General features: G+C 37.1%; 2 long non-coding RNA genes across 2 annotated transcripts; both read right to left on the minus strand.

The window, feature by feature from the left end:
- Positions 1 to 1,021: 1,021 nt before the first annotated feature.
- LOC108868238 lies at positions 1,022 to 4,385 on the minus strand. The gene is made up of 2 exons (XR_001954350.2): positions 4,122 to 4,385; positions 1,022 to 1,382 (listed from the first exon to the last, which is right to left on the minus strand). It is a non-coding gene; the product is annotated as an uncharacterized LOC108868238 (long non-coding RNA).
- A 2,574-nt stretch (positions 4,386 to 6,959) lies between these two features.
- Positions 6,960 to 8,968, minus strand: LOC125472096. The gene is made up of 2 exons (XR_007254047.1): positions 8,741 to 8,968; positions 6,960 to 7,167 (listed from the first exon to the last, which is right to left on the minus strand). It is a non-coding gene; the product is annotated as an uncharacterized LOC125472096 (long non-coding RNA).
- Between the last annotated feature and the right edge of the window lie 3,299 nt (positions 8,969 to 12,267).

Genomic DNA, 12,267 nt, shown 5'->3' on the forward strand with positions numbered 1-12,267 from the left:
GATGTATTATATTTGTATTGAATTCGATACCTAGTTAGTGGTTGACCCTTTGTGTGGCCTAGCACAATCACCCTCCAAATAAATCGCTTTATCATTGGCATTTGATTTATGTCATCAATATTTTGATTTCGATCAATTCAACAATAACAATTCTATCTTTGACTATTTGGCCAATTTTTCCTTTTTAATTTATTTCATGGAAAACCACATCTGCGAAGTAGAGAGTGAAGGTTGTGAAACGGTCATCCCAACAACAATGAAAACCAGTGGCATGTTTGCTTTAGTTGAAGACTAAATATGTAATGTTCATGCGTATGACTTTCATTTATGTTCCATTTAATTAGCTACAAAGATTTCAAGGAGATGGATTAATAATTCATCATTAACCACACCGATACTGCATCAACTTGATTACATGTGCAAAACTATAGGCATGGAACTTTATCACAAATCGCGTTGATGCAGTTAAATTTGAATTGGTGATTTGTTTTAGCCGGTATGAGACTTTTTATGTTATTCAACACATTCATGTTAGAATTGTTGGATTGCCATGTATGGAAACTTCGACCAATCAACGAAAGTTTAAAGGGAAAATCAATGAAGGAGGAGCGGTACATGGATGCCGGTGTTGTTAGGGATGCGTCTTTGATGGGCATGCAGAAAATACACCGGACAGGAATGTCATAATTCACACTAGCATTAGTAAACATACTTACTTTATAAGCTATTTCATGACTTTCGAATTTGGTTGTGGGTCTAACTTCAAGAAAATGAGACATAAACTCTTCTTTCAAGGTTTACTAAATCGCCTCTAGTATTTAATGGAAGGAAGATAAACATCGAGCAGAAAACGGAAGCAAAAACACTTGAAAAAGTAGAAAGTTGGCGAGTCTGAGTCTAAAATGACGACTTTGAATCTATTGCAGCGATTTTCTAGTTTTAGCGGCGACTTTACCTTTTTTAGTGACCATTTTTAGGTCTAAAAACGTTAAATGACTTTTGGTGACAATAAATTCATCACTTTTTGCCGCAAAAACTATATTATACTGCGATCAAAAGGCCGCCGCTAAAGGTCCACCAAAAATAAAATTATTTCCCTTTCCTCCCCGTTCTGGTAATATTTTGGATTTTGGACAAAACCATTCAGGTGATGGTTTTCGTCCAAATAACCTAATTTTTGGAACCTCTTTGAAGGCTCCATGTGCCTTACTGGTGATTTGGCTTCCTAATTTGTTATCGTACGTTCAAAGTTTTATTACAGGTATTTCAAACGAAATTTGGTAACGATTTCCATGGCAGGTCTTGATCGCTTCGGATGATTATGCCTGGACGATTGAGGCTCATAAACCGGATATTGATCTGCGACTGTGATACATTGAAGCCTGCATATTCACCCAACCAAAGTTCCATTAAGCATCTCTCCAAATAAAACTGAAAGCTCACAGATCAACTTTTATAAAAATAAAATAACAGCTTTCGTTTTCTCAAACCAACACTTGCCGTCATAAAGAAAGAAACTACGTTAAAAAAATGGGTTGTTTTATTAACGCTCCACATCCTTATGAATACACCCCACATTTAAAATGTGCCTCTAAAATTCCAACTTTGTACTCCATTTTTCAGAAGCCACCCCATCCCCATAAACAAATGACGGCAAAAAAGCTAGCTCCACAGCCACGGGCCACCCATATAAAAGGTATTCGTCATCGATATCAGCACAGCCAAAAACCCCCCACGTCGCGGAAGTTGGCAACCAAGACCGACTCTCTAACAGACCGAGAATTGACCAACACTCTTGATTCACACAGCCCAATTCCCAATTACCTACCGGCAAGTGACTGGCGATTGGATATATATATATATATATATGGAGAGAAAGAGCATGGCGAGTGGCTGGGATTTTTTGCCCACACTATTGGTTGGCAGCCGGCATAAGGGGGTGGATGGGGTTTATTTTCGACTTCAGAACTTAATTCGTCAGGGTATAAACGAAAATTTAACTGAAAAAATATATTATGGGGTGTATTCATAAGATTGTGGGGTGTTAATAGAATTACCCAAAAAAATTCTAGGACTTTACTAAAATCACTGCATAGACAGAAAACAAGATGATAGCATTGACAAGCATTACCAAATATTACATGGGGACCAACATTTCACTTCCCACTTCCCCACCTAGTCAAGTAGTATTCTTTTTCACTTGTAAGTCGTAAGTTTTGGTTCAAATCTCGTGAATGGAGAGTTTGATACCAATTTATTCCCGCACATTTAACGACCCCTTTGTATCCTACTATAATTAGGAGCAAAAAACACAGATACATTGCATGAAATTATCATCTAATTGGCCATTTATTTGCTTCGCATATATAAATCCCTATCCAGGATGAACTGGCTTCAAAGAAATACATGCAATTGCATTTGCAATCAATCAAAACTGAATTTAATTAGCCATTTATTTACCTAAATTGAATTAAAGGGAACCAGACACCAAGTGAACAGAGCCCCAAAAGGTTTAAATAAGACATGTCACGCCATATTCGACTGATTTCAGAGCCCCAAAAGATATAAATAAGACATGTCACACCATATTTGACTGATTTCCTTATCTTACCAAATACATCGAAACTGATTGGAGAAATCTCAATAAGCACTTGGAAGCAATGAGATGCAAACTCGGACAAAACTTGGTGTTTAAGTCCTAAATAAAACATGGATGACATGATGAAGCCCATTTGCCTCATAAGAAACAACCCAAAACAGAAAGAAAAAAACTCCAGAAATGTAAGGGGATTAAACATCAGCAGAACTTAAAACAGATGCCAAATTCGAGTCACGGGGCCATTATGAATTCGATGTTCATGTTTCCCTAGGTGCATTACCAGTGCTTTTGTCATTTTAGGATATAGATTTTTATGCCATTCATACCGATACAGTGATGCTATATACTTCTTCTCAGACTAGTGGACGAAACAAACCAAATAGACCAAATGTTCATCTAAAACCAATTACGAAGTAAATGAGATACCAATCTTCAAACTATTCGATAAAGAATAACTTGTTGGATCAAACACTTTGAAACTGCATTAACATTTCAATATTTTTCGGTGGTATGTACTTACAGACGAAATTGTAAACGGTGATTCAATCTTTAAAAGAAATCAGGATTGGAGATGTTTGTACCATATTATATCGACCTCAAAACCACCGAGTACCGGTCAACTAGGAAGCCTCGGTAACCCTCCAAAGGATCCCTGCTTCAGTAAAGGTGCCAAAGCGCACGAATCGACCTCACAACAAGTGAGAGCCACGACACGTGGCTATTCCCATGATTAATGAGAGATTTCTCTCCAACTTGGAGGCCAATCATGATGCGACAACACCACATTAAATACATTCGATCCCACATTGGCCAAAGTCAAAAAATCTTCTACAACTTTGCCTCTATAAAAAGGTAACTTCTACTCCATTCAAAGGGTTAATCACATTTACTGTTCAACACTATATTACCACTACACTCACTCACTTGGCACCGTAGACATACTTTGCTAACTTAAGCATCAGAGGGCTCTTAGGCCAGCGCCACACCGGTGCCCTTCGGTACTTACTCTATCTTCCTTGCAGGTTTTTTTGTCCATCTACCTTTGACATAAGCGCCCCCACGTAGGTCCTCACATCACTCTTTACGTAGATTCACTATCTACTCGATTTTGTGCATCAACAGGAGAGGTCTCAAAAATCAAATTCCAATTATTGCATAGGGGTCTTAGGTGTTTCCCTGTTTTCGACCTGCTCGGAATTTAGAGCCGCCCAATCACCAGGGACCAACATTTCACTTCGAAGTATTCTGTTCTAATTTGCAACCCTACCTTGATGTATCCTACTATACTTAGGTGCAAAAACACAGATAAATTCCACTAAATTATCATCTAATTAGCCAATTATTTGAATTCTGATAAATAATCCCTATCCGGCATGAACTGATTTACAAGAAATAGATACAATTGCATTTGCAATCAATCAAAGTTGAATTTAATTAGCCATTTATTTAACTAAATTGAATTAGCTACCAACTAATTTGCATCCAAATTTCACAAATATTGCTAATAACTTAGGGTTTTTACCAGGATTAATCCATGCAATTAACGAACGATCAACTCGCTTCCACGCCACGAATCGTTGGGGATGCGATCAATGTGACTAGCCGACGATGATGGGACTAGTAAGGTCGTCGTTGTTTTGATTCCTCTGAATCGATTCGGCCACGATCGCAGGGGTACATTGCACGTCGTCGTTTTGGTCTTCAAAAGCTGTGAAGTGGAAAGGAGAAAGAACGAGGAGGAGAGAAACTGGATTTTCTTGTGGCCCGACCGGCGATTGTATTTGCTTATGAGCCCATTTTGTGTTTACACTTTGGACCCACTATTCTAAATCACTTTCATCTTCATTTTGTGTATATTTTTTTTGTTTCCTTTTTATTTTAATACGAGCGATATAAAGGGAGGGAAAAACGATTTCAAGTCCTCAAAATGAAAATGAAAATGAAAATGAAAATGGCCGAGCCGGAGCTATGTAGGAATCTAGGTGGTCTAGGCTAGAAACAGTGACAAAGCTATACGGGAACTAGGTTGGTCGCAATCCCCAAGTGAGTTGAGTTTTATTAGTGATTCTTATTCACTAGTTCGACTCTCTTGGTTGTGAAGACTGAGTTGAGTCTGATACCTAGTCAATGATTGCCCCTCATATTGTGCGGCCTAGCCTAATTTCTCATCCCCTTGGAATATTATTTTCTCCTGCCCTATAGTAGAATGTCATTGTAAATCAAAGGAGGAAGGAAGAGTGTCTTGGGCGGGTGGGTTCAGTTTGATCTGAAAGCCACGCACTACATTGAGCTCTCTAATTTATCGTTGACAAATTAATAAGTAAAAGCGAAAATGTTGAAATGAAAAGGGAAGCGAGAAGAATGTTAATATTCTCCTAGATTCTCTTTCACTTGAAGGACTTTGAACACTCTGAGAGGCCCATTCTAAAACTTTCAATCTTATTGAACTTGAAAAGGATTGCTAGAGCTAATTAGTACTACAATTTAGTAACATTTCTCTTTACTTGTAAGGAAGAGATCTCAAGTTAGATCCTAGTAAAATACCGTTTTGACATTCATATTTGGTTTATGTGTTAGCAATATTTGATTTCGATCAATTTAGCAACAAAATTTTTATTATTTAGCAAATTTTTATTTTTTAATTTATTTTATAAAACCACACCTGAGAAGGCAGAAAGTGCAGGTTTGTGAAACGGTCATCCCAACAACAATGAAAACTAATGGCATGTTTGCTTTAGTTGAACACTACATATATAATGTTCATGCATGTGTCACTTCCATTTATGCTCCATATTTATTAGCTATAAAGATTTCAAAGAGATGACTAATAGTTCAGCACCAATTACACTGATAGTGCCATCAACTTGATCACATGTGCAAACCTATAGACAGAAAACTTTATCACAAAGCGCGTTTGTTCGGGTGAAGATTTCTCCGGAGAGAACTCCTCGGCTCTCAGCACAGCAAACAACGTTGATCCAATTAAATTTGGAATGATGATTTGTTTAGCCGACATATAGGACTTTTAAAATTATTCAACACAATCATCTTTGAAATTGTTGGGATTGCCATTATAGATTGTAACAGGATCTTCTTATAAAACTGTAGCTTTGGCTACACTGCCTCCACCATCAAACTTCGAGAATCAACGAGAGTTCAAAGCGAAAATCAACGAAAGATGACCCCCATAATAAACATTCAAACTTACTTATGCAGGTAAGGACGAAGTTAGAGATCTGCATGGATGGGGTACTCTCAAATAACAATGTTACAAATTAAAAAGTTCAAGAATGTACTCAACAAAACACTTATACATTAATCCATAAGGTTTTTTTTATACAACTTATTACAATATCCCTCGAAGCGTTTCATGTTTTCAAACGTTGAATGACAACTTCATCACTAATACCATCAAATCTCTCTCTATTAAAAAATAATCATGTTATCATTTATCCATTGATCTTTCATCCAATTTCTCAACAGAAATTTTACGACTGAATATGTTCTTCCAACGATGGCACTAGTGCATAAAAAAGTTAATACTAATATCACAAGCAACTAAAAGAATATTTTTTAAGCAAAAAATAATTAAGTGGGGGCATCCACCCCCACCAAGGCTAAGCCATCTCCGTCCATGTCTGCAGGTGTGTATATACTGTGTGTGTGTGTGTGTGTGTGTGTTTTAGTTGTGTGAACTGTTTATGATTGCTTTGCTTGACTTTGTAGATATACGCCGCGCTATGATAGAAGGCGATTTTGAACTTAGGCTGCTGACATCCAAAACTAAAATTAAACTTAAGAATTAACTTGATATTATTCGGCTGCTGACATCTTGCATTTTGCATAAAATAAACTGGAAAAAAATGTCATAATTCACACGAGCATTAGCAAACAAACATACTTTACAAGCTATTTCTTTACTTTCTAATTGGATTGCGGATATAACATCAAGAAAATGAGACGTAAATACTTTTTTCATGGTTTACTTCAATTGCCTCTAGTATTTAATTGAAGGAAGATAAATATTGAGCAGAAAACTGCAGCTAAAAGACATGAATCAGTAGAAAGGTGGCGAGTCTGAGGCTAAAATGACGATTTTGAACCTATTGCAACGGTTTTTTAGTTTTAGTGGCGACTTTACTACTTTTAGTGACGAATTTTAGGTCTAAAACATGTTAAATGACCTTTTGCGACAATAAATTCGTCACTTGTCGCCGCTAAATCTATATTATATGGCGATTTAAAGGTCGCCGCTAAAGGTCCTTACAAAATTAAATTCTTTCCTTCCCTCCCCGTTCGGGTAATATTTTGTTTTTTGAACGAAACCATCCATGTTATGGTTTTCGTCCAAAAAACCTAATTTTAGGAACCTCTTCGAAGGCTTCATGTGCCTTACTGGTGATTTGGCTTCCTAATTAGTTATCGTACGTTCAAAGTTTTATTACAACCATTTTAAATGAAATTTGGTAACGATTTTCTTGGCAGGTCTTGATCGCTTCGGATGATTATGCCTCGACGATTGAGACTCACAAACCAGATATCGATCAGCCATTGCGACACATTGAAGCCTGCACATTCACCCAACCAAAGTTCCATTAAGCGTCTCTCCAAATAAAACTTAAGCTCACAAATCGACTTTTATAACAAGAAGATATTCCAAACAACACTTGCAATCGGAAAGACGCGACGTAAAACATTTCCAGCACATTACGAAAATCACTGCATAAAACGAAAACAAGATGAGAGCTATGACATGCATTACCAAATATCACTGGTCAAAACCAGTTGAAATTTATTTTCAGCTTAGCATTCTGAAAGGACTAGGGTTCCAAACCTAGAAAAGCATGTAGCCAGTTTCCAACTACTTACTCCACTGAAAGTAGACTATACGAGGAACCAAAACAGATACTGCATAACTGCTCCGACAACAGCGAAGTTAAAACTACCAACAACAACAAAGCCTTTTCCCACTAAGTGGGGCGAAGATAAAACTAACAATGAACATAAATTCAAAACTTGACTCACAATTTTTTTGAGAAAAGAAATTATTGCACAATACAAGGGACAAAATTCCTGAACAGCAGGAAACAGAAAAGACCAGGCTAAATTGTAACGCACTTAACTCTGATTCACGCAGAGCACCAGGAGTCTGGGATACATGAGCATTGGAGGGGACCAGAACACAAGTGAATAGAACCCCACAAGCTATAAATAAGTTATGGCACCGAATATTTGACCGATTTGCATACCTTGCCAAATACAACCAAACTGAATGACGAAATCTCAATATGCACTTGCGAACAATGAGATGCAAACTCACACGGAAATTGATGTTTAAGTCCTAAATAAAACATGGAGACGTGATGAAGTTCATTTTCCTCATAAGAACCCACCAAAAACAGAAAGAACATGCTCCTAAAATGTAAAGGCTTAATCATCAGCAGAACTTAAAACAGACACCAAATACGGGTCGCCATGACAGTATGAAATTCATGTTTCCCTAGGTGCATTACCAGTGCTTGTGTCATTTTATCATATACATTTTTACAGCATTCATGATGATACATTGAGGTGAAATACTTCGCCTCAGGCTAGTGAACGAAAGAAACTATATAGACGCAAAATACATGCAAATCGAATAACAAAGTAAATGAGATACCAATCTTCAAACTATTCGATAAAACACTTTGAAACTCCATTAATATGTGAATATTTTCGTGTGGTACTTATCGATGAACTTGAAACAGTGATCCAAACCTTCAGTTCTAATTTACTATGATGATGGTCTAGTAGTATTCTATTCACGGTAAGTCAGTAGGTCTTGGTCCGAATCTTGTGGATGGAGAGTTCGATACCAATTTATTCCCGCACCTTTAGTGACCCTCTTTATCCTACTATAATTAGGAGTAAAAAACACAGATAAATTGCATGAAATTATCATCTAACTAGCCATTTATTTGCTTCGCATATATAATCCCTATCCAGCCTGGTTTCCAAGAAATACATACAATTGCATTTGCAATCAATCAAAACTAAATTTTTAATTAGCCATTTATTTAACTAAATAGAATTAAATTATCAAATAATTTAGAAATCCAAATTTCACAAAATATTGCATTGCTAAAAGAATTAGGGTTTTACCAGGATGTTTCCGTTCAATTAACGAAAGATTTAATCGCTTCCGCACCACCAATCGTTGTGATCCATGCGATAAAGGGTCGTCGTCGCTTTGATTCGTTTGATTCGGTTCCCCGACGATCGCAGGGATCCGTTGCACGTCGACGTTTTGGTCGTTAAAAGTTCTGGAGCAGAGGGGGAAAAGAACGAGCAGGAAACCGGGTTTTTCTGTGGCCCGACGGACGATGGTATTCGCTTATGGGCCTATATCATGTTTGCAGACCCGCTATTCTAAGAGTCTTAGATCATCGTCGGATCCTCTTTGCGAAGATCTTAGAGATCTGTAAATTATGTTCGTTTATCGTATATCATACGATTAAAAATTATTTTAAATATTTTTATTTAAAAATAAACATAAACAATACTTGACAAAAACTGACCGCACGATGTACAATGAGCAAACACGATTCACGGATCCTCAAGATTCTCACCAAAAGGATCCGAAGAGGATCCTGTTGGCTATTCTAATTCACCTTCTTTTATTTTTTATTTTCAAACAAGAAGAGAGGTTTCGTTCACGACAAGTTCGATACTATTCATTCTTATATTATTTTATTATAAATATATCGCCGTAAAAAAAAAAAAAAAAAAGTTGTTTGATTGATTGTCAAATTGATTTTGTGGAGTTTTTTTTGCACAAATATCATCTGACCTTGCAAGTATGCGTGATAATACCACCTGAACTTTTAATTTTTATTTTTTATCACCTAGACTTTCTTAACAGTTGGAGTCTACCACGTAAAACCATCTATTTTGTCGTTAAAACATGCTACATGTAGGGATATTTTCGCCAATTCACTTCATGAGGTTGGCTATGTTCAAGTTGGTAATACTGCCTAAATCAATATTGCGCCAAAATTTGGGGGTTTGTACAGCCCCAGTTCTCTATAAGAATTTGAAAAATTAATATTTGAATAAATTAAGGTGAACTATACACCCACTTGTTGAGTTACAAAAAAAAAAAAAATCTTGAAAACTCGCTGTAAATGAAGGACTAGATTTTTGTGTAATTTTGACTTCAATTCTTCACGCAGCCCTTGTGACATCCCACGTCGTCCAGGGGAGTGATCCTTAAATGTATATTTCAATCCCTACCTAGCACGAGGTCTTTTGGGAGCTCACTGGCTTCGGGTTCCGTAGGAACTCCGAAGTTAAGCGAAAAGGGGGCTAGAGCAATCCCATGATGGGTGACCCACTGGGAAGTTGCTCGTGAGTTCCCAAAAACAAAAGCGTGCGGGAATGGTAAGCCCAAAGCGGACAATATCGTGCTACGGTGGTGGAGCGGGCCCGGGAAGTGATCCCCCCCGGCCGGGATATGACAATTGTCAGAGCCAATCCCTGGCCGGAAATGTGCCGACGAGGACGTCGGACCCCTAAGGGGGGTGGATTGTGACATCCCACATCGCCCAGGGGAGTGATCCTTAAATGTATATTCCAATCCCTACCTAGCACGAGGCCTTTTGGGAGCTCACTGGCTTCGGGTTCCGTAGGAACTCCGAAGTTAAGCGAGAAGGGGGCTAGAGCAATCCCATGATGGGTAACCCACTGGGAAGTTGCTCGTGAGTTCCCAAAAACAAAACCGTGAGGGAATGGTAAGCCCAAAGCGGACAATATCGTGCTACGGTGGTGGAACGGGCCCAGGAAGTGATCTGTCCCGGGCCGGGATGTGACAGCCCTTGCCAAAATTAGACCCCAAATCAACTTCTTCCTTCCTCTTCATGATCAGACTTCAACGGTCGCTAAAAATAAAAAATAAAAATAAAAAATAAAAAGTCTTTTGCCTTTGTACAAATTGACTTCAGCATCCCCTAGAAAGTGAATTGACAAAAATAGCCCTTCACGAGAGGGCGCGTACATGTTTTAACAGTAGAATGAATGGAAATTAACGTAGTTAGTAAATTTCAAAAGTTAAGAGAGTCCAGGTGATAAAAATTAAAAGTTTAGACGATATTGATGTACATGCTTGCAAGTCCAGACAGTACTTTTGCAGAAAGGAAAACTAATGAAAAGGGTTTGAAAACTTTAAGTTTTAATGATAAGGACAAAATAAAGGGTAAAGTGAATAGTACCAAAATTGACTTTTTAGTGTAAAAATATGGTTTTTCATTAAAGTAAATGATACCATGGACTTTTCGTTAAAACTCTCTTTGCAAAAGGGAATTGTTATTAGTACTCCAAAAATCTCATTCTACACTCCAAACTTTCTATATTAGGAAAGAAAAATATACTTGTGAGAAGTGTATAATGAGATTTTTAGAGTACCAATAACGTTTCCCTTGCAAAATTCCCTATTTTATTTGATAATCTATGCATGCGACTTTCAACTATACTCCACTAAGACAAGATGATAAACTTGCTTTTCATCATGAAAGACTTCCTATGGTAATTATTATAATTTATTAATCCATCTTATCAGAGATTAGTGCAAGATGACATAATTCTTCCTCTACTAATGTCGTTTCAAAAACCATCTCCTTAAATATCCACTTAAAAATTCTAAAAGGTGTGCGACTTTTGGGTCACCAATAATTTACTAGGGAAGTGATCATTTGCCTAACTCAATAAATAAAGCATTTCACTTGTCCAATTGATTAACAATACCTGTTAACTAAGGCAATTAATCAATGTTTTGTGGTTGTGAGTTTCTTAAATGTGCTAGAACTTACTTGAACAATTATCACAAATTGAACACAAGATCATTACCTAACCTTAACTGGATTTCAATCATTTGCCACTACCTTAAGCACTAAATGGTCATCTCCAAGTTTATCAATTAGATATGTGTAATATTGTTTGATATGACAAATTTCAATCGCTGAAATAATCACTTATGATAATTGTATTGATATGTCGTTAGTATTTGGTCGATAATTTCTTTAATATATGACGTCCTTATAAATTTTTATTCAACGAATTTCCTTGAAAACTAGATAAAAAAATAAAAAATAAAAAATAAGTGTTGCGAAAATGGCTAAAGAATACAAGGAGAAATTTATAGGTATGGCGGGTGGTGTCACTATCATACATGCAGATGAGTAGAGAAAATCTTGTGTAAAGGCATCATAATCATGTCATTTGTGAGAGCTCTCTAGTTTAACTAAGTTCGCACTAATCTCATATAATGTGAGAGTTGGTTTCGTGCAACAAACTTGTCAAAGTTTTCATATCTTATGGGGATCACAACCAAATAAAGAAAGTCCTCTACTCGTGTAGAAAGATTCTCTCTTACAACCTGATAAATTCGTGTGTTTAAAACATAAACCACATGTCCAATAAAAATTTTACCTCATAATCGTGATAAAATAGTTGCAAAATAGAATCTCTCGTGTCACAGATTTACAGCAGCTCAACAATGGGGCACCTACGCACCCCATTATCGCCAAACGCATCATATGCCCACGTCTGTGGACATCGCTGCATGCCTTACACTATGCAGTGGCTACGGTACATAGTGCAGCAAGCAAGACAATCAGACAGGACATCTGGGTAGC

Source organism: the organism of the source record quoted next, unplaced genomic scaffold (assembly GCF_019419815.1).
Source record: "Pyrus x bretschneideri cultivar Hongxiangsu unplaced genomic scaffold, Pyrus_bretschneideri_v1 Contig11, whole genome shotgun sequence".
NCBI classification, from domain to species: Eukaryota; Viridiplantae; Streptophyta; class Magnoliopsida; order Rosales; family Rosaceae; genus Pyrus; species Pyrus x bretschneideri.